Here is a 23,752-nt window from a genome sequence, read left to right as displayed (position 1 = left end):
TACTTACTTATCATGAGCTGAGGGAAGAAACAAATCATAACCCTATGACATCTACCAGACCCTTTTACTATCTCTGCTAAAAATGACTAACCCTATTTCTCTGCATGTTGTGCATTTAAAATATACTCCTTGTAATATCTAGTGTCTAACTCGATTGATTTACCAATTTAGTCATCATGAAGTATTAACTTTGTCAGTTTACCTTTTTGTGAACTGCTTGGAGGACCTGGATCACATATAAATACAAACTGCGTAAAAACTACTGATTTAATAGCCAGGCAATGGAAACAATCCAGATGCCCTACTGCAGATGAATGGATACAGAAAATGTGGTATATATACACAATGGAATTCTACATAGCCAACAAACAAGACAAAATAATGGCATTCGCAGGGAAGTGGATGAATCTAGAGCGAATCATGTTGAGTGAGACAAGTCAAGACCTAAGGATCAAAAGGCGCATGGTATCCTTAATATGCGGCTATTAAGTCCAAAGAGTACAAGAGCGAGGACTCAATAACTGCATACCCAAAGCTATGGACATGGTAATGGAAATATAAACATAACTATGTAGACATAAAAACCTATGACTCTATAGACATAATGTTTTATTTCTTAAATTAATATGTTTCTATGACATACAAACCCTTAGCCTAATTTTGATTAAGTTCTAAATACTAAGTCCCACTGATTGTAAATAGAGATTCCCCCCTTGAACACTTGATTGTTAAACTTGTCATTTCAAATATGATGTAAAAATCAACGTTAATAAATTCTTTAATAAAAAAAAACTACTGATTTCTTTGTGTCTAGAGTCCTGGTATATGTGTCTTAGTACAAATATACCACAGGGCAGGTTTCATAAGACACAGATACAGCACAGATAGAACAAGGACTAGAGAAATTAACAAAGCACAACAAATACAGAGATAGGAATAATGCAAATGAAAAGCTAAACCATCATCAGCTTATGGAACTAGATTCTGCAGAGGAGATAAGCCAAAGGGAGAGAAGCCTGAACCTGCCTGAAGAAGAGAAAAGAAAGAAGACAACCCAGCCTCAGAGATGGGTGTGGCTTGACAACAGTTCAGAGATTTGGAACTGGCTCCAGGCAGGCTATGCATGAGCTGACAGATTTTTTCTAACCCGATTATCCTATTTGGTTTGTTCCATATTTATGTTCAAAAACCTCTGAGTGCAGCCATAGTATGTGAAATGATGTTAGTGGAATTGATTTGAGGAGTCTGTTTGTAAAAGTAGAGCTCAAACAAGAGTATTTGCAAACAGATTAGAGGACATCCTTGGTTCTCAGAGAAGCACGTGGAAACCTGGTCACTTGGTCTTGTCTTTCTCTATTTTTTCTCAGTTTAATTCACATCCACTCACGTGTTAATATACTCTTAGTTCCTCACAGTGTCTCTAGGAAATGCATGATCTTGTTCATCCTTTTAGCTTTATGGCTGAACTGTATTATGGAATGATTTTTCTAGAGATGTTGATTAACTAATAATGAGCAGCATTAGCAATGTCTTGCCAACCATTTCATAGACAAGAATCAAACTAGGATGAGTGGAAGTTATAGAAGTTAATGCCACCAGCTCACACCGAGAAGCCTAGCTATTCAAGAGGCTGAGATCTGAGGATGGCAGTTTGAAGCCAACCCAGGCAGGAAAGTTCATGAAATTATCTCTAATTAACTACCAGAAAACCAGAAGTGGATGTGTGACTTAAATTGGTAGAGCAGTAGCCCAGAGCCAAAAAGCCCGGGAACAGCGCCCCGTTAACCCCAAGTTGTTTAGTGGCTATATGAACTCTGCTTTAGCTTCTGATAATAAATACACCTCAGGCTGGGAGTTTGGCCAAGTGCCTAGCATGCATGAAGACTGGGGTTCAGTTTCACATACATAGAAAAAAGCTGGTAGTGGTGCTGAGACTCAAGAGGTAGAGCTCTAGCCTTGAGAAAGTCCAAGGACAGTGCTCAGGCCCTGAGCTCAAGCCCAGGACTGACAAAAACAAAACAAAACAAAACAAAAAAAACCCCAAAAACAAAAATAACACCTCTCCCAATAGAGAACAGCCCTAGAACCCACAAATGATTCTATGTTGTATGTAATTAGATAACTGCATATTGCTCATTTATTTTATCACAAGTGTGAAACGTAATTGTCATTCCATGAGCTCATATTAAGTGCCTACGTTTGAGATCCATCATTAAATAGAATACAAAGAAAAGTGTCCCAACTGGGTTTCATCTGTCAGCTCTTGTGATAGTTTTGCATCTTTTGACAGTCTGAATTCTTGAAGGTCTTTACCTTGGTTGTCCCTGATATTTGCATATCTAGGCCCCAAATGACTTTGCTTTCAGTCCTTTGTGTGTTTGGAGAATTTCTGCTCTCAGGGCTCCTTTCCCATATGTGTATGCACCTGCTAGCCATGACACATTCCTGAGCACTTCAGCCTGGGGTTTCTTAGGCTCCGATTATTGGGGACCTTGGACCACAGAGAAAGGCTCTAGGACAGAGACTGGGAAAGTGTGTGGGTTCGTTTAACCCTCTTAATTCCTAGATAGAGAAACTGAAACCAGGAAAGGGTTCATATTTATAATCCAAGCTACTCAGGAAGCTGAAATCTGAGGATTGTGGTTTGAAACCAGCTGAGGCAGGAAAACCTGTCAAACTCTTCTCTTCAGTTAGCCACCAGAAAATTGGAAGTGGATCTGTGGCTCAAAGTGGTAAAGTGTTAGCCGTAAGCAAAATTGCTCATGGATGGTGCCCAGACCCTGCATTCAAGTCCCACAACTGGGGTCTTAGGTATGTCCTTGGCCCTTTCCTCCCAGCTCTCTCCCTTGCAGAAAAATGATACACCAGAGGTTTGGCAGAACTGAAGGGTCAGAAAGCTCTTACATGGAAATAATAATGAGAGGACTGAATATCTGGTTAGACCAGAAATCCACCGTAGGCTATGTATTTGAAAGCCTTGGTATATCTCCTATCACACCAACCAGGTTTCAACTAAGACCTAGGTATTGGTATGGAGGTTCTGAAAGACATGACTATAGGCCAGGCTACAGTTACGTTAAAGTTTACAAAGAAAATATATGTACTATAAATCTCTTTGTTTTCAGATATTTTTTTTCTGTTCTCTAGGATGAGTCAATTTTGAAAGGTTCAGTATTGTCACAACTGGGCTGGACTAAGCTAAGAGAAAATAATTTTTTTCTAGATCTCCTTGACTAAGGGGAGGAGGAATAAGCCAACACCTCTGGTAATTAAAAAATAGAACAGAGCTGAAACCCTAGGAAGCAGAGCTCACCTCCCAGCTCAGATTTTTCTCTTAAAGAACTTTGGCAAAGCTGGGTGCCGTGGCTCACACCTGTAATCCTAGCTACTCTGGAGGCTGAGATCTGAGGATTGTGGTTCAAAGCCAGCCTGGGCACTAAAGTCCATGAGACGCTTATCTCCAATTAACTAGAAAACTGGAAGTGGCACTGTGACTCAAGGGGTAGGACGGTAGTTTTGAGCTGAACAACTCAGGGACAGCACCCAGGCCCAGAGTTCAAGCCTCATGTCCACCAAAAAAAAGAAGAAAAAAAAAGAATCTTAGCAAAAATTAAGACTCTATAAGAAACCATATGATCTAGGACACCTATGCAATCTTTCAGAAGCTTTAAACTGTCCTGACCAAATCGATTCAGCAACAATATGAGTTTCATGTCAGACTTACATTCCTTCCATTGCACATCAGTTTTAACTTTTTTTTTCCTACCAGTCCCGGGGCTTGAACTCGTGGCCTCAGCACTGTCCTTGGGCTTTCTTGAGACTAGAGCTCTACCACTAAGCCACAGCACCACTTCTGGCTTTTTCTGTATATGCGGTACACAGAATCGAACCCAGGTCTTCATGCATGCTAGGCAAGCACTCTACCACTAGGCCAAACTCCTGGCCCCAGTTTTAACTTTCTAAGCCTTGCTATCTCTACCATCCACAAAGCAGAGATGAAAAAAAAAAAAAAACCCTCTAATCTACCTCACTACATTATGAAAATTAAATGAACAAATACATATATTCCTTTTTTTCTTTTGTTATGTCAGTACTGGAGCTTGAAGTCAGGGCCTTGAGCTCCAGTTGGTTTTTTTTTCCCCCTTTGCTTTTGTTTTTGTTTCGTTTTGTGTTAGCTCAAAGCTGGTGCCCTACCACTTGAACCAAAGCTCTGCTTCCAACTTTTTGGTGGTTAATTGGGGGGTAAAGTTTCATGGACTTTCCTGACCTGACCGGCTTCGAACTGGGATCCTCAGATCTCAGCCTTCTGAGTAGATAAGATTACAGGCATGAGCTACCAGCACCCAGCATGAATGCTTTTTTTTTTTTTCTTTTTTTTTTTTTGCCAGTCCTGGGCTTGAGCTCAGGGCCTGAGCACTGTCCTTGGACTTTCTCAAAGCTAGAGCTCTACCACTTGAGCCTCAGCACCACTTCCGGTTTTTTTCTATATGTGGTACCGAGGAATCGAACCCGGGTCTTCATACATGCTAGGCAAGCACTTTAACCACTAGGCCAAACTCCCGGCCCCATAAATGCTTTTTATAAAGTGAAAAATACTGTAAAGTTTTAATGGTCATTATCAGTTAGATATTCAACTTAAAATAACATGTTTAATTGAGTTTAGTCTCAAATTCAGAAACTTCATGAACATGAAATTTTTTTGAGGGTGAGAGACTATTTATTAAAGTCAGTATTTTGAAATTCAAAGTAGCAACATTAATTTCTGTAATTATTATGTAAATGAAAATTTTCTTTCTTTGAAAAAATATGCAAGTTCTTTTCTTTATCACAGAGAAAAGTTAAAAGAAGAGCTAGTGAAGTAAGGGTCTTCCTTCCTTCCTTCCTTTTCCTTCTTTCTTTTCTTTTCTTTCTTTCTTTCTTCTTTCTTTCTTTCTTCTTAACACAGTTTATAGAACAGGAGGTCTGTGGTTACCCAGTTGCTGGGTTGTGGATTCTGCTGGATCTCAATTGCCTACACTTTAAAAGATTCATGCTTTGATGGTGAGGAAAATCATGCTTCTTCATGTTCTTGACCTTCTTTCATACCATGGAAATGTTTGTAACATTTGTATGAAGATCTTTGCTCTGATAAGCTAAGTTTGGCCACTTTTAGTCCCTTTGATTCAAAACAGTCTATAGATTTGGCTGGGTTTTTTGTTGTTGTTTGTTTGTTTGTTGTCAGTCGTGGGGCTTGAACTCTGGGCCTGGGCGCTGTCCCTGAGCTCTTCAGCTCAAGGCTACTGCCTTATCCCTAGAGCCACAGCTCCACTTCCCATTTTTTTTAGTGAGTAATTGAAGCTAAGAGTCTCATGAGCTTTATAGTTCCTGGGCTGGCTTTGAACCTCAATTCTCAGAGCTCATCCTCCTGAGTAGCTAGGATTACAGGCATGTACCCAGCTAGATTTGGCTGTTTTAAACAAGTTGACTGATGGGTAATTATTTATTAACATGTATAAAGGGAGAAAGAGAAAGAGTGATAGAGACAGAGACAGAAAGAGACAGAGAGACAGACAGACAGAGAGGTCCTTACAGTACAAAAATTCTTAAATTGACACTTGCCAATCTCCAGGACATAATTAACATTATTTTGATTCATTTATAAAGTTGTACCCTGTGCAACACTGCCGCTGGGCATTGTGGAGAAAGTGAACACATTATTTCAAAATTGGACAACTTAAACTAATTAAAAATGAGAACTTATAAAATATTCTATTGCCAGGCTACTGAGAAGGAGAAAAATACTCTGACTATTAAAACTGGGACATATTAGAAAGAGATTATTTTTTTCCCTCAGTGATTGGAGTTGGTAGGGCACATGCCTATAATCCTAGCTACTCAGGAGGCTAAGATCTGAGGGTTATGATTTGAAGCCAGCCCATGCAGGAGAGTCCATGAGACGCTTATTTCCAATGACCCACCAAAAACCTGAATGTGGTGCTGTGGCTCAAAGTGGCAGAGCACTAAACTTGAGCAAAAAAAGTTCAATGACAGTGCTGAGGCCATGAATTCAAGTCTCACAACCTACCAAAAAGATAAATAAATAAGAGTTGGTAATGATAAGAACAGCAAGCTGTACTAACAGTGAATGACTTTCCACCCATCCCACAAAGGTCCCCGAGTGAGAACTGTACTCCCAGAAGACCACAGCTGGGCAGGGTGGTACTCAATGAGATCCAGAGCCCAAGACTTATCACTAATCAAAGCCTTCTCTTTCACTGTACTACCAGTCCTTCCTGATGCTATCTTCCTTATTTTCTCAAATAGGAAAAATTCTTTTTCCCCCAAGTTCTGGTGATCAAAAAACAGAACCTTGAACATGTTGAGTAAATACTGAGTCACACTCATCCTTTTTTCTTTCAGTTCTTTATTGTTGTTGTTGTTATTATTGTACCAGTACTGAGATTTGAACTCAGGGCCTGAGAGCTATCCCTGAGGTCCACTACTTGAGCCCCAACTCTACTTCTAGCTTTTTGATGGAGATTAGAATCTCATGGAATTTCCAGTTTGGGCTAACTTTGAACCATGATACTCAGATCTTAGCCTCTTGAGTAGCTAGAATTACAGATCTGAGCCACCAGCTCCCAGTGAGTTTGATATTATATTAAAACTCAAATTGAATTAATGTATTCCATATACACAAGTCTCAAAACTAAAAATATTTACTATAAGTAAATGCACACAATACTTAGAAATAGACACGCACATGCAAGTATGGTATCTACGAACACTGCCATGTATAACTCTGAATTTCTGGCCTTCCACAGATCTGGCCACACAGAGGGACATAATTAATCTACAATCCCAAACACGGTGCCATCTATTTGGCTTCCTTAAAATGAGTGTACTCTTATTTTTTCTTTAAGCCTCTACAAAGTTTTGCATTGCTATCAAAATATTTTTGGAAATTCTGTAATGTTTCTCCTTTTCCCTTAGCTTCTTATTTCTGGCAAGAACTAAGCCCCAAAATATCTTTCCTCTGGGACACTGAAATAACAGTCCCAACGCAGCTGCCAGTGCCATAGTATAGCTATTTAGAGATTTGGGACAAATTTCCAAGGAAGGCCACTTGTAATTCTAATTGTCTGAGTCAACAGACCACCATTCTAAGAGGTTCAAAGAACAGGTGTGTTCAGTGGTTTAAATCATGCTGGAGCCTCTCATTTTCGTTCACAGTTCTATCTGCTGTTTCACTTCTGTTTCTTTCCTCCTTTCATCTCAGCCCCACCCCTCCTCTGGTTTTTATTTTAGATGTGCAGGGAAAAAAAAGTCAAACAGCCCCTCCCACACCAAGCCCTGAAGGCACACTCTCGGCCTTCCTATAATGATGCCACAGAACTAAGTCCTTGTTACCCAGGTCCACCTCCCTCAAGTTTTAAGACTTGAGAAGCTGGGAACTGGTGGCTTGAGCCTGTAATCCTAGCTACTCAGGAGGTTAAGATCTGAGGATCGAAGTTCACAGGCAGCCCGAGCAGGAAAATCTGTGAAACATTTATCTCCAATTAGCCCACAGAAAACCAGAATATGGAGATAAGGCTCAAATGGTAAAGCACCCACCTTGAGCAAAAAGGTCAAAGGACAGTGCGTAGGCCCTGAGTTTAAGCCTCATATTCAGTATTAAGTTCTTAATTAAGTACTAATACAGACACACAAACATGGACACAGATACACACCCACACACAAAACCAGTTTGAGGGTACATCTGGAGAAGAAGAGAAAGCATAGACCTCTTGCCCTCGGAGGCTTCCTGCAGACAAGGCTCAGGGCCTTCCCCATGTGCCCAAACCGCTTACCTTGAGATCAGTGCTGCCTCTCTTACAGTCCCCTGGGAATTAGTTGTTATTGTTGTTGTTTTTAAATACTTTTGTCAAAAAATAGTTTTCAAAACAAAACCCTTTGTTCAGGCCCATTGAACTGCATCTCTATGCCTGTGCCTGGGCGTTGCAATTTTTTTTTTTTAAACAGCTCCCAGATGCTTCTATTGTGCAGCTGGGTTAAGAACCACTGATGGAAGTTATCCAACCCCAGAGCTTACTCCCTTCCTTCCACATACACCCCAGGAGATTCCTCTGCCTGTTCTCACACCAAAGAGTTCTTGGAGCCAGGAAATAAAAGTCAGGCAGCCTAGGGAACACAGTAGGTTGGGAAAGGAAGAGGGCTGGAAACAGAGGTGGCAGCTGATGGGCAAAAGGCCACCTGCTCTTCCGTCTGAGGACCTGACCCTCCCAAGGTCTGGAGAATCAGATACTTCTGTGTAGCGATGCCCGATTTCTCTAATGTAAAGGGCTCAGGAACTGTAATATAGAGGTGTTAGAGAACAATATGCCTGGCCAGCAAAAGACAATTGAAAAATTAAGCCATGTCTATAGTCACAGGGGTAAGATGCAAGAGGAAGTCGGATTTTACTTGCAGAGGAGCTTGACAGGCACAAAGCTACTGGAATGTTTGATGTAATTTGTTTCTGGCCACACGAAGGCCGAGACTGCTGGCAGGATGTGTGTGTGTGTGTGTGTGTGTGTGTGTGTGTGTGTGTGTGTGTGTAAATGGATCTCAGAGCCTCAAACCATCATGGTCCCTTCAGACTCTCCAACTGCTCACCAAAAGTATCAGCAAGTCCTTACTTGGAGCTTAGAGCTCAGATCTCAGATGATCATCCTCTTGGGACTTAGTCAATCCCTGGTTACCTAGGCAACTAGTGGACCCCCCCCCCCCCCCAGACATTGGATACTTCTAGGCCAGTGGTTGTGCTAGGAGAGGGGCCTAGCCTGCTGCTAAGCTCTTGCTCAGAGCTCCTTGGCCATCTGCCTGCTTTCCTCTGGCATGCAGATGCTGCTGTTGCACTGTTGGCCCACCCCTTTCTGCCCCCCTCTCTCCACAGATGTCTCAGAGTTTATGTGGGAAAGCACATTCTTACAGCTTGCCTGAGATGTTCAAAGTCAGGCCTTCCCCTGCAACCTGAGTGGGCCGTGTCTAGGCAGTGTGTTAAGGGGGGGAAAAAAAACAGGACCATGTAACTGCTTTGCATTCTCTCACTAGATGAGCTAAAGGGCTCTGGGTTTCCCCTGGCACCATTCTGATTTGTGAGCACCCAAAACTCAGGTCCTTGCTCTTAGAACAAGCCTTAGCATCTAGATGAACACAGATGTATGCTGTGGATGAGTTCCAGCTACAAAGAAAAGGATTTCACTTCTTTCTTTCTTTCTTTCTTTCTTTCTTTCTTTCTTTCTTTCGTTCGTTCTTTCTTCTTTCCTTCATTTGCCAGTACTGTAGCTAGGACTCATGGCCTTGTACTCTTGGTTGGCTTTTTTGCATAAGGCTGGCAATATACCATTTGAGCTACACCTCTACTTCTAAATTATTGGAGGTAGGTAAATATCTTGAGGATTTATCTGCCTCAGCAGCTTTGGAACCTCAACCCTCAGATCTCAGCTTCCTGAAGGGCTGGAATTACAGTGCCCAGCTTTACATTTTCTTATGCAATGAAAACCTTCCCCTTTCATACAGTTATTTAGTTAGCCAATGAAATTCTTTCCACTCCCCGGAACTCTGGGTGATCTCTCTCTCTCTCTCTCTCTCTCTCTCTCTCTCTCTCTCTCTCTCTCTCTCTCTCTCTCTCTCTCTCTCTCTCTCTCTCTCCCTCCCTCCCTCCCTCCCTCCTGCCCTCCCTCCTTCCCTCCCCCCCATCTCCTTCAGGAGCCAGCAGCAGAAAGTACTCTGCCTGGAACAAATCTTCCTGCTGCAGGGGTTTCTTGCTGCTCTCATTAAAACAGAAAAACATGAACTATAAAAAGGCCCCAGTTCTAACCACCCCCATAGGCATGGCCCCAGGAAAATGAGGAAATGGGTCAGGAGGGTTGAGCCGGGCTTCCAGCCTTGTGTGAAAGCCAACGGCTCTTGTTCCCCGCTTAGGATACACCAAAAGAGCCCAGGAGCACACACCCATTCCTGAAGGGGTTTTTTTTTTGCTTTTTGCTTTTGTTGTTGTTGTTGTTGTTATTGTTGCTTTGGGGTTTTCACTTATTCGTTTTGTTTATTTTATTTATTGTAGGAGTACTAAGATTTGAACTCTGGGCCTCATGCTCTCCCTTGGGTTTTTCACTCAAGGCTGGCCCTGTACTACTTGAGCCACACCTTCTTCACGACTGGGTCTTTGGCGGTTAGTTGAAAATAAAGGTCTCATGAGCATTTCTGCTCAGGCTGCCTTTAACCCACAATCCTCAGCTTTAAGCCAGGATTGCAGGTGCGAGCCACTGATGCTTGGCTCTGAAGGTGTCTTTTTGTTTTTTGTTTTGTACAGAGGGCAGAGCAGAAAACTCAGAGAAGAATATCATCTTGATAATTATGATTACTATTAACATTCTAATCCTATCTCTGCCAGTTAAAGGCATTGGCTAAGTCATTTACACCTTCTCCGTAAAATGTGATCACGATATCCTCTGTCCTTAACTCAGGCTAGTCCCAGGAACCAAATGAGATCACATGAATGCTTTGAAAATCCAAAGTTGATTTGTAAACTTTTTAGATTATTCATTCATATTTAGACTACTTACCCAAAAGACATGCTAAAACAGATACTGCACCAAAACATTATACCAAGTAGACAATCTTTTAGCTTTTGACAATTAAATATTCATTAAAGATGCAGGGAGAACGGCTGCCATATTGTATTTGTCTTATTCCAATGGCCCCATCCCATAAAACCAGTTATGGCATTTGTTCAAGTGGACTTCCACCTACTGATATGGTGTGGTTTCAAGGGTCTCTCGGGGGTGCTCTGAACAACTCTGAGTGGGTGGTGCAAATCTTTAACTAGAATACATAAAAATGATGTGTATTCTCGATGAATGCCGTTATTGCTATGATCTGTGAGTGGGCTGCTCAGTGAGTTCAGAAAAACATTTCCCTCTAGCTCCAGCTGGCAAGATGTCAAGTCTGAAAACACATTTCCCGAGTCTCCTTCTTGCCCCAATTGGAATAGATGAGCCCAATTCTCACCACCCCATTTCCTTAAGCCATTAGCAGTGATTGAATCTCTGCCCACCCCAATGAGCCTCACACAGACCATTTTAATGCACAGCAGCACTCTTAATAGAGAGAACTATGTTGTGAAACTTCAAATCTCCTTTTAATTCCGTCTTTGACAGACCAAATTGAAGCCATGGGTTATACTTTGCTATGGCCACTTAACACTAGCTGGGAACGCAGGTCCCCTTCGGTTTGTAAAAGTTTCCTTCCCCCATTTGGCCTCCGATCAGAAAGAGGTGTCTCCATTTCTGTCATGATAGTTCTCATCCCACAGAATACATCCATCTTGACTGAGTGAGGGTACAGAAAGAACAGTCGGATGACAGAATCCCTGAGGAATTGGGATGATAGGAGAGAGATGATGAGATAGTCAAGAGTCATCAGAGGGAAGAGAGTGGGGCATCCTATGATGACCACATTGTTCATCTGACATCCTTCTGAAAGTGCTCAGACACAGAGCACACTGCACACATAATCACTCCTAAAAAGCATGGGTCATCAGGCCAAAGAGCTTGGCTGCTGGTTAGAGCACGTGGGTGCAAGTGCTTTTAATGGCCTGAGAGAAAAATAGCCCTCCTATTAGAGCAGGGCCTTTCTCAAACTTAGGTGGATCTTTTGTTGATAAGAGCCATGAAACTTAAGGCATGAACCATGAAGCTGCCATTATGGTAAAGACTTCCACAGCCAGATGGCAAACTTGTTCAGAAAAATAGATGGATCCCACAGAGGAGCAGCTCTGGGTACACAAAAATTAATGCTTCACAAACACACTTTGACCTGACTGCCTAGAAACTGAGTTTTCATTTAATATATAATACAAAAGTTGGTATTTAATGACTTATAAAAATACTCAAAGAGCTAGACATGGTGACCTGGGTTCAAGCATCATGAGTTCAAGGCCAGTGTTGGCTACAGAGTGAGTTTGGGGCCAGCCTGGACAATAATAATAAGACTTTTTTTCTCAAAAGAAAGAACTGGGTGGGCCAGGAATTTAGCCTAGTGGTAGAGTGCTTGCCTAGCATGTACAAAGACCAGGTTTGATTCCTCGGTACTACATACATAGGAAAGAAAGAAAGAAAGAAAGAAAGAAAGAAAGAAAGAAAGAAAGAAAGAAAGAACGAACGAACTGGATGCTTGGAGCTTACACGTAAAACCCTAGCGAATCTAGAGGATCATGGTTCAAAGCCAGTACAGGCAGGAAAGTCTGTAAGAATCCATCTGCAAAATAATCAACCAGCAAAACGCTGGGTTAAAATGTGGCTCAAGTGCTAGAGTAAGGAAGGAAAGAAGGAAGGAAAGGAAACAGAAGAAAGGAGAGAGAGAGGGAGAGGGGAGAGAAAGAGAAAAAGAGAGAAGAGAGAGAGAGAGAGAGAGAGAGAGAGAGAGAGAGAGAGAGAGAGAGAGCGCGCGAGTGAGCGCAGGGTGGGGGGGGGGAGAAGAAATAAATCTTAGGCCAGCTACTCAAGAGGCTGAGTGAAGCAGGAGGATTACAAGGTCAAGGCTAGCCTGAATAATGAAGGGAGATATTGTCTCAAAAAGGAAGGAGGAGGAAGAGGAGAAGGAGGAGGAAGAGGAGAAGGAGGAGGAGGAGGAGGAATGCATCTAAGATTCTTAAAGGTGAGGAGTATCCTAAGAACAGAAGAGAATCCAAAGTATAGAAAATGATGTTAGATATTCAGCCATCTATCTACTCTCTACCTACCTCAACACAGACATCATTTGTTTTGAGCACTAAAAATGTAAGTGTTACAACACCAGAATCCTGACTCCTTGAAGGTTCCCTTCTAGAAGAAAGAAACAAATAATAAACAATTCACATAATAAGTCAATTAGTGGATTGAAAAGTGATATGTGCTATGGAAAAAAGTAACAGAGTGTGAGGGTTAGGGACAGAATCAATTTAAATATGGTTGTCAAAATAGGCCTCATTGAGATGGTGACAAGGATCAAAGAGGTGAAGCTAGATAATTTCCTGGGCTGCCCCTTCACTGTAAAACTTACACTTGAAGGCTTAAAAACTTAAAGACTTAAAAACTGAGTGATGGTGGCTCACACCTATAATCCTAGCTACTCAGAAGTGGAGATCTGCAGGATCTCAGTTTGAAGCCAGTTTGTCAGAAAAGTCCGAGATTCCAAAATAACTAGCCAAAAGTCAGGACAGAGGCATGGCTTAAGTGGTAAAGTGCCAGCTGTGAACAAGAAAGCTAAACTTAAATGTGAGGATATGATTTGAAGCTCCAATACACACAATAATAGCAATAATAATAATAATAATAATAATAATAAATGTTTTTAAATACCAAATGTAAGGTAAAAATATATCAGCTTAATATCTTGTATAAGCAGAACTAGGAAAGTGCTATCTTATTATGAAACTATATATATATAATATTTTTTTACAGCATGTTCTCAGGTAGCATTCTTTCTCTGAAGACTACAATAACTAGTGATCTCTTATCAAGATGAAAAGCACAAGACAAATATTTGTAGGGGTTCATTAATAGCCAACAACCAGTCTTAGTAGTAATTAGTACATGAAGAAAGGGCTGGAGATGCAGCTCAGTGACAGAGCACTTACTTAGCATATATAAGGCCCTGGATTTGATCCCCAGCTCTTTAATTAATTAATTAATTATACTTTTTTTAAAAATAGCATATAAACAAGTCATGTAAGTTTCCCAAGAAACAATTAGCTGTCTCATTGCTCACTCATCAGTCTTTATTTCTCATTATGACCACATTTATGGCTCTTATCTGGAAAGAGAAGAGGCCAAGAATCATGAGTTGGATTAATTTGATATGTGTCACCATGATAATAATTCAAGTTTAAGTGCATATTGCGAAAACTGTAAATCTAGATTCCAAGCTATTATAATATGCTTATTTGCAAGACCTTCAAATTCCAGACAGCTCTGAAATGTACAATGCTCTTACTGGTGAGCAGGTCAGGGGTTTGATCCTGAACAGAACCAGTTTCGAGAAAGTTCCCATGGGGAGCAATCAAAATTCCTGAAACAAAACACAATTTTGTGACATGACAAAGTGCACAACACGTTTCTGCTATAGGGATTAAAGACTGGGTTTACGAGTAGTATGCATTGCTACTACAAGGCTTCACAGCCCACTTCTACTTGTCTACTTCCTTCTGCTTTTCTTACAGATCTTTATTTCTCACTCCACTCCAGGTGTTCTGCTCTCCCCTACATAAGCCACCAAGATCAGAGTCACTCACATTTGTGACTTGAAAACTCTTATGAAAGGCATTTGACTTCTGCTTTTGGGTAATTTACTGCTTTATTTCCTTTTCTTCTCTTAAGCAATACTTAAAAACAAAATCAACAAGACCTGTGTGTGTGTGTGTGTGTGTGTGTGTGTGTGTGTGTGTGTGTGTGTGTGTGTGTGTGTGTGTGTGTGTACTAGTGCTGAGGCTTCAACTCAGAGCTTCCTGCTCTCATTTATCTTTTTCTGCTCAGGTCCGGAACTCTACCACTTGACCCACACTTCCACTTTCAGCTTTTTTTTGGTTAATTGGAGATAAAAAGTCCCTGAGATTTTTCTGTCCTGGCTGGCTTTGTTAACTCAGGGCCTAGGTACTGATCTTGAGTTTCCTCAAGACTAGCATTCTATCACTTTATCCACAGCAGCACTTCCAGCTTTTTCTGCTTATGCAGTATTGAGGAATTGAACTAGGACTTCAAGCCTGCTAGGCAAGCACTCTACCACTAAGTCACATTCCCAGCTTCCTAGCTGGCTTTGAACCATGATCCTAGATCTCAGCTTCCTGAATAATTAGGATTACAGGTGTGAGCCATACAATACTCACAACAGGATTTTTTTTCTAGTCCTGGGTCTTAACCTCAAGGCCTGAGAACTGTCCTTGAGCTTTCTCAAGGCTAGAGCTCTACCACTTGAGCACAGCACCATTTCTGACTTTTTTTCTTTTTTTTTTTTTTTTTTTTTTTTTTTTTTTTGCCAGTCCTGGGCTTGAGCTCAGGGCCTGAGCACTGTCCTTGGACTTTCTCAAGGCTAGAGCTCTACCACTTGATCCTCAGCACCACTTCTGGCTTTTTTCTATGTATGTGGTACCGAGGAATCGAACCCGGGTCTTCATGCATGCTAGGCAAGCAATTTAACCACTAGGCCAAATTCCCAGCCCTCCAGTTTTTTTCTATGTATGTGGCACTAAGGAATCGAACCCAGGTCTTCGTGCATGCTAGATAAGCACTCTACCACTAGGCCAAAATCCTGGCCCCAACAACAGGATATTTTAAAAAACTAAATCATAAAAGCAATGACAATAAACTAAACTTTGCCAAACTTTCACATAACCTACTCCATGCCACAGATCTAGAAACATGTGAACTCTTTTAGAGGAAAACAAGAAACAACACCTCTGTGTTGGGGAGGTCAGAGGGCTCTCAGGGAAACCCTGCTTAGATGCAGTTTCTGTAACGAAACTTGTGAAAGACCCAGTATTTTGTATTTTGTGAACCACGAGTACGATACTTCTGACTATTCACTCCACAAATACTAAGCCCCAACAATGTGCAGTACCTTTTGAGAAAAACAACATCCATCAGACATGACCATTTCCTGACAGACTAGATAAGGAATAACCCTTAATGCAAACTAGGAAGAAAACCATGGCAATTGGGATTAAACAATAAATAAATAAAAGTCTTGCTACCCAGTGGTAATCACAGAAGGCTTCCCCCAAGGTTCATGTCAGCCGGCTCTTGAAGGAGGTGGAGAGGATTGGATTAAATGAGAAGATGCTCACTGGGATGAGCGATCCAGGATGCGGGTAGAAGAAAAAGGGACAGACACAGGTAACAGCAACCTGGTTGGCCTGGAGGTGGGGCTGAGGTCACAGGGCAGCGCATGCGCCGATTTCAGTAACCACACCTGGAGAGTTGGCCAACAGGTAAGGGCGGGGTCGGCGAAGCCAGGCTGGCAGCCACCTTCCTGAGCTGCAGAGCTTTCTCTCCTCTGGCCAGGCACCCCCCTCCCCCGGATCGAGCCATCCTAAAGGACAAGCAGGCGTTTGCCAAGAGGCATAGGAGATTACATGTCCTTTCTGGACTCCGAGGTTCTCCCGGAATCCGAATCTGCCTGGGAACAGCAGGCGCTCTCTCTGGTTGCTGGGAGGCAGCCCAGCCCGCGCCTGGCCCCGGCCCAGTCTGGGTCCTGAGCCAGCAGGGCGGTGGGTGCCCCCTGGTTCCTAGCACCGACTGCGTGCAGGCTGGAGGTGGGACACATCGGACAGCCATGAGTGATGACCGACACAATTGGGAAAGCTTTTACTGTCTCCTGTAGCACGAAAGGGTCCCTGGTAGTATTGGTCCGAGGACAGAAATAACAGTGTGCTAATTGGAAAGGCGTGGGCTGTGCAGCACCAGGATCTGCTCCAAGTCTCCTCCCTGTGAGAGGAAAGCACAATTCTGTTTACCTAGAAATGATCCACTGGCAGGGAGGGCTCGTGGATTCCAGGTGAAGTCAGGGGAAGTTGACGAATAACATTTTGTCTTCCTTTCTCCAGAATGTTAAAAGGAGGTGTTCTGTGCACCATGTTAGACTTGTAGCAGAAACATTGCTGCAACAAATACAGACAGGATAACGAGCTACCTTTGTGTAGCACCAAACCCTAACAACAGCAGCCTGACTACCCCGTTGGCCTTCTACATGCTTCAGTCTGCCTTTGAATCTGCAACCCAGTATCTTGCCTTAGAGCATCCTGCATGCATTCACAGCAGCAGTTTTCAAACAAAGCCCATCTCTAATTGAACTGTTTTGCAGAATGGAGTCTAAATTACATTGTCAGAGGTCTATGAATTGTTTAAATAAAATTTGAAGGGTCCCCCCCTTCCCTTTCTTCTTCTCCCCTCTTCTCTCCTCCTGCTTTTCCTCTTCCTCTTTCTTCTCTCCTTTGTCTTCTCTCTCTCTCTCACCTCCCACCTCCCCTATTTTGGTAGGGTCTCACTATGTAACCCAGTCTAGTCTAGAACTCACGATCCTCTTGCCTCAGCCTCCTGCGGCTATGATTACAGATGTGAACCACCACACCTGGCTTTATTATTTTTATTTTAAATATGATATAATTTTTAACTTAAACCTTTTCATAGCTCTTTTTATATAGTATCAATGTTTGGATTTACAATAACTTTTGTTACACAATCAACTATAGTTTCATAATGTTAGTTTGAACTGCTTCTCAAATTGGGATATATTCAAGAATCTACAATAATCTCATCTGAGAGAAACACTATTATAAATAATCTTAGATTTTTTTTGTTTGAGGTGTATGTGTGTGCACGTGCACATGTGCACGTGTCTATATGTGCATGTGCATATGCATGCCTGTTGGTCCTGGGACTTGAATTCAGGGACTGGGAGCTGTCCCAGTGAGTGCTCTACCACTTGAGCCACAGCTCCACTTCTGGCTTCTTTTGGCAGCTACTTGGAGATAAGAGTCTCATACACTTTCCTGCTTAGGTTGGCTTTGAACTACAATCTTCACTTTGAAGCCTCCTGAATAGCTAGGATTACTGGCCTGAGCCACTAATGCTTGGCCCAGAAACTGTTTTATACATCAATGTGTTACAAGTTTGGTACTGCGAAATTGACCCCTTTCAGCTTAATCATCTTGGGCAAAGAAGTCCAGAAATTACTGGATCTGTAGAGCTGAGGGTCAGTACTTTTCCTTTTCTTTACTTTTTTTTTAAGTGTACTTATTTTGGCAGTACTGAGATTTGAATGAAGGACCTCAAGTCTGCCTAGGAAGTACTCTACCATTTTAGCCAGGAGCAGAACAATTTTACAGGTACCAATATATTACTAATCAGGGAAGAAGCCAGCCAGATGGTCTCCTCCTGGAAAGCTCCACTCCCTTTTATATAACAGATGCATTGTAATTAGTTAATTCACACAGACTAATCTTAAACTTGAAATAAGAGACTTTCTTGGTCTTAGGCAAGTCTCTTAATATCTGCTCTCAACTTTATAGGGCATAGTTAATAAACAGCTCCCGATTTCATGGGCTTGTGTGTTACCAATTTCAGGCTTTCTGCTATGCCAAGTAGGTCTGGCTCTGCTGTTGACACAGTGCTCTAAGAAGTTTGTAATTTGGGGCCGGGAGTTTGGCCTAGTGGTTAAAGTGCTTGCCTAGCATGCATGAAGACCCGGGTTCGATTCCTCGGTACCACATACATAGAAAAAAAGCCAGAAGTGGTGCTGAGGCTCAAGTGGTAGAGCTCTAGCCTTGAGAAAGTCCAAGGACAGTGCTCAGGCCCTGAGCTCAAGCCCAGGACTGGCAAAAAAAAAAAAAAAAAAATTATAAAAAAAAAAAAAGAAGTTTGTAATTTGCTAAGAGATCAACTCAACAAGATGGGAGAGACATGTCAGAAGAGTAGACTAGGAAAGGTTGGCAGTGAGGTCAGGAGACAAGTAGATTAGCTCTGTTAGAATTGTGAATAGCCTTTCAGATGTATCCGAAACAATTGGGCATCTGCATGTAAAAGAAAATGTGTCTTGACCCAGACTTTACCTATCACCTTCCCAAAGTTATCTCAGTAGAGCTCATAGGCCAAATGTATGATGTAAGACTTTAAAACTGGGAGATAACATGGAAGAAAACTTAGATGGCTGGGGCATGGTGATGTTTTTAAACTACAGCACCACAGTCATGGTCTACAAGGGAGATACTGATAAATTCTACTTCATTGAAATCTAAATCTTCTGCATTGCAAAAGGCACTATCAGGAGAATGAGAAAAGAAACCACAGATTAAGGGGAAATATTTACAAAGCAAATACCTGATAAAAAAGATATTATTTACAATATCTAAAAGAACTCATAAAACTCAACAATAACAAAACAAACAACCAGACCTGAAAATTGTCCAAAGACCTTAATACCAAAGCAAATTTACAGATGGCAGATAAGCATATTCAAAAGGTGTTACTATGTATCCATCTGAATAGCCAAAATCCAGAATACTGACATCAAATAATGGTGAGAATATGTAGCAACAGAAACTCGCATTCATTGCTCCTGGAAATGAAAAATGCTATAGCTACTTTGGAAGACAGTGTGTATGTGTGTATGTGCCAGTCGTGGGACTTGAACCCAGGACCTGGGTTCCCTGAGCTTTTCTTTGCTCAAGGCTAGCATTCTACCACATCAGCCACAGCTTTACTTCTGGGTTTTTGGTGGTTAATTGGGTAAGAATCTCAGGGGCTTTCCTGCCTCAACTGGCACTGAACTGCAATCCTTGGATCTCAGCCTCCTGAGTGGCTAAGATTGTAGTTATGAGCTACCAGTGCTCAGCTTGTTTTGTTTTTGTTATAAAAACCACCACCACCACCACCACTGACAACAATTAAACTAAACACATTCTTACCACACAATCCAATACTTGTGCACTGTGGTATTTGCCCAAAGGACTTGAAAACGTATGACCATACCAAAGCCTGTATATACATGTGCCATTTTATTCATAATTGTTAAAACTTAGAAGCAACCATGACATTCTTCATAGGTTCTAGAAAAGCTGATTGTGCCGGCTTCAACCCATAATCCTCAGATCTCAACATCCTGAGAAGTGAGGATTACAGATGTGAGCCACCGACATCGGCAGAACATCCCACTTAGAATAGCAATGCCTGCAGACCCCCAGCACTCTCAGTCCCTCTGCTTTGTTTAGTGTATTTACTAAAGTACATACTGTTTTTCTCCAGTGAGAATGTAAGGGATTCTCTTTTTGTCTGTCTGTTCCACTGATAGATTCCTAGACTCCATATATGGAGTATTTTGTTCATAGTAGGTGCTGAAAAAAATGTGATAATGACTGAGTGAGTGAAGGAAACTGGCTCAGGACACCCTTTCTACTTCCTAACTGTTGGGAAGGAAACACCTATGTCCTGGAAGCTGGGAGTGTTACCAGAGTGAAATCAAGCTCCAGTCTGCAGAGCTCAGAACCCTAAGACAGAAAAGGAAGAATCAACGAAAAATCAGTGGCTATTCCCGGTGATTTTTCTATTCTCTAAAATGGGGAATAGTCTAAGGACTCTGAATAAATGCTTGGCAGGACAACATGGGCACACAGTGTGATGTACCTAGAGTGTGATTAAGGACAGAAATATAATACATCGTCTTAACACATCAAAAGAAAGATCTTTTTGGATTCAGAAAAAAAGAAACCTAACAACCAAAATTTGAAGAGTGTTTTCAGTACTGGCTAAGAAACAAAGATTTAGATCTAGAGATTACAAGTGCTTTCCACACTAGACAGAGTTATGTGGTAATTTCATAATATGAAACAGTCCTGAAAAGCATCTGTATTAGTTTGCTAGGGCTGCTTTAACAAAATGCCATAAAACCGAATGGCTTGGACAATGTATTGCCTCACAGTACTGAAGGTTGAAAGACTAAGGTCAAGGTCAAGGTTGGTTCCTCTGAGGACCAAGAGGAAGAAGCTATTCCTGGCCTGTTCCCTAGCTTCTGGGGGGATGTTGTAGTACTGGGCATATTTTGGCTTACAGAAGCATCATCCTGATTCATCACTGCCTTCTTCTTCACATGTAGTCTAGGCCTAAATTTCTCATAAGGAAACTAACAGCTGGGCTCTTGCGGCTCAGACCTATCATTTTAACTGCTCAGGAGACTGAGATCTAAGGATCACAGTTCAAAGCCAGCCTGGTCAGCAATGTCCATGAGACACATCTCAAATAAGGTACTCAGAAAAAGCTGAAAGTGGCTCTGTGGCTCAAAGTGGTAGAGCACTAGCCTTGTGTGAAAAAGCTCAGGGACAGTATCTGGGCCCTGAATTCAAGCCCCACCACTGACAATAAAAAGAAATTACCCATATTGGATAAGAGCTCCCTCTATGACTACGCTCTGACCTCATCTTAACTAATTATACTTGCCATGATCTGATTTTCAGGAGTTTTTTTGGTACTATGGGTTCTGAAAATCCACATATGAATCTAAGGGAGACAATTCACTACTCATTTCAGATTTTGAGATTATTAAACAAATTTTGGGGGGGCTGAGGTATTAGAGCCCTTGCCTACATATGCAAAACTCTGGGTTTCAATTCCCAGCAACAAAATGGTAAAAAGGCACCATGGGTATGTTGTCTATTTCTGCTTACTGACATGGAAGGAACCCAAGAGTTAGCAGTGGATTTAACAGTGGGTTAGTGGAGAACATACACAAATATACTAGGTCACAGGAAATGAATGACCCCATTGTGAGCAGATATTCTAGTCACTCATAAATCAGATGTGAATCTGGCAAGTATGAAATTAATTGGTCCTGAGAGGTAGGTCACTGTCTTCACATTGACTCAAAATTATATTCACCCTCATTAGGCCCTGCTAAACTTTGAACATATTAAATTTTTGTGTGTTGGAAAGTTAATCCCAAAATTTATTTTATTTATTTATTTTTTTATCAAAGAAAATTGACTTTTTTTATTGAGAGCGCTAGGCATTGCTAGGGTAACTGTGCATGTCAGGCAAAGACAACAGCATTGTAGGTTGGGCTCTGGAAGCTGACAGTGGGGCATCTGGCAGCAGAGTGGGCACAGAGTCAGTGAAGTGGGAGCTGGCCCTATAAGGAGGCTAAAGGACTACATGTCAATCATCCCACTCATCATCTTCATCTTCATCGCCTGCCTGGTCCTCCCCTTCATCTGAAGAGTGGATGACTCTGCTCCTCTTCTGCATCACATGCATCAGGGCGCCCACCAACCCTTCTGATCTCTGAGGTGGTGGCTGGTGGGCTGAGTTCTCTATGGCTCCAGGGGTCTTGTTCGGCTGAATTCCCAGCCGGATTTGATCGAGAAGTGCCCCTCGACCCCGGTCCCCAGAGTAGGCGGAGGTAAGGGAGGGACTGGCCCACACCCAGTGTTGTTGGGTGGAGGTGGAGGTGGGGGAGGGGGAGGCGGAATGGGTGTACCCCCAACACTGAGCGGTGGAGGAGGTGGTGGCCCAGAACGTCCAGTGGCTGGGGGTGGTGGAGGTGGAGGGCCCCCTCGGCTTGGGGTTGGGGGTCCCCTTGGTGTTGGTGGAGGTGGGGCACTTCCCACAGGTACAGGAGGCAGTGGGCCAGAACGACCCTTGTTACTCCCCACTAAAGGGGTCCTGGAAGGCGGCATGGTGGGGGAGGTGGTGGAAGTGGTTCCTGACGCCGCATTTCCTGTCTCACAGCCTCCAGCCCACCTTGGTCCTCAATAAAGTCATAGATAAGTTTGGAAGTCTCAGCGTCGCTGAGCTGGGCCTCACTAATTCCAGCTCTGGAGAACAGGCTGCGCAGATCAGGGTCCAGGCTGCTCACATCAAATCCATTCCGGGATCCCAGCCTACGCGGCTCACGTGTTTGAATCCACTGGGTGCACCAATATCAGCTTGACTGATCTTCTTTCCTGAGCGTTTCTTATCACTTGGACCAGGGCCAGGTGCTGGGAGCCCACGGTATCGTGAACCGGTGATGTCAGGGTTCTGAATGTCCACTGTTACCAGCCCTAGTGATAATGGGCCACTTGGTGGTCCACCTTGGTCTCCACCTGGATGTGGGGCAGTGGTGGTAGGCCTCCTCTTCTCTCTTCATTGGCTGGTGCTGGAGGTGGTGGTAGCTGGCATCTGTCTGTGGCTCCACTTTGCCTCTGATTTCTTTTTTGTATCTTCTCCTGCACCAGAGCCTGGAAAGCCTGGGCCTCACCTTCGTCTGCAAAGTTCAGTCCCACCCGGCAGTCATCTCCAGCGAAGGTGTGGAAGAAGGGCGTGGGGTGAAGCAGACCAGCTGAGAGTAGAGTTCCTGTTCCCAGAGCAGCCGTCCAGCCTGAAGGCCATAAAGGCGGATGAAGTCAGACTTGTGGGGATTATCCTTGACAAAGCACACAGCCCCACAATGTTCCATGGTCTAGTGCTCGGCTCCAGGAGGCAATGCCAGGTACAGCGGAACAACTGCGGTGGCCAGTGTCCAGCATTTCCGGCCTAGCATCTCAAAGATTCGTTGGTTCTCATGATCTTGGAGGAGAGTGGAAGGAATGTTCTGCTGGACCATGGCTGCCCCTCGACTCCCAGGCCTTCCTCCCACCAGGCCCCCACTCATGGTGCCTTCTGTCCTTGTCCTCTCCGGCTTAGCTACGGGTGGCAGGGTAAGAAGAGGCCCAAAATTTATTTTTAATAGCATTTGGAAAGCCATGAATGGTGCTACATGCCTGTAGTTACAGCATTCCACAGGCTGAAGCAGGAGGATTAAGTTCCAGACAAGCCTAATCTAGAGACATCTTATCTCAAATAAAGAAAGTGAGTTACGTGCCAGTGGCTCCTGTCTCTAAAGCTATCCTCTGAGATCTGAGGATTACAGTTTGAAGCCAGCTTGGACAGGAAAGTCTAGTAGACTCTTGTCTCCAATTAAGTGTTAAAAAGTCAGAAGTGAAACTGTGGCTCAAGTGGTAGAGTATTTGCCTTGAGCAAAACAGTTCAAGCCCCAGGATTGGCACAAAAAAAGGAAGGAAGGAAGGAAGGAAGGAAGGAAGGGAGGAAGGAAGGAAGGAAGGAAGGAGAAAAGGAAAGAAGAAAAGAGAGGCAGAGTGCCAGTGGCTCATTGGCTCATGCCTGTAATCCAAGCTACTCAGGAGGCTGAGATCTGAGGATTGTCATTCAAAGCCAGCCTGGGAACAAAA

The 23,752-nt window shown here is 42.9% G+C and overlaps 1 pseudogene; it reads right to left on the bottom strand.

Annotated features, from left to right (window-relative positions):
- Positions 1 to 21,548: 21,548 nt before the first annotated feature.
- On the bottom strand, positions 21,549 to 23,196 carry LOC150056191 (actin nucleation-promoting factor WAS pseudogene; annotated as a pseudogene).
- Positions 23,197 to 23,752: the final 556 nt, after the last annotated feature.

The sequence above is a fragment of the Megascapheus bottae genome, chromosome 12 (assembly GCF_031878675.1).
Source record: "Megascapheus bottae isolate mThoBot1 chromosome 12, mThoBot2.hap1, whole genome shotgun sequence".
NCBI lineage: Eukaryota > Metazoa > Chordata > Mammalia > Rodentia > Geomyidae > Megascapheus > Megascapheus bottae.
This window is presented reverse-complemented; position numbering and strand designations above follow the sequence as displayed.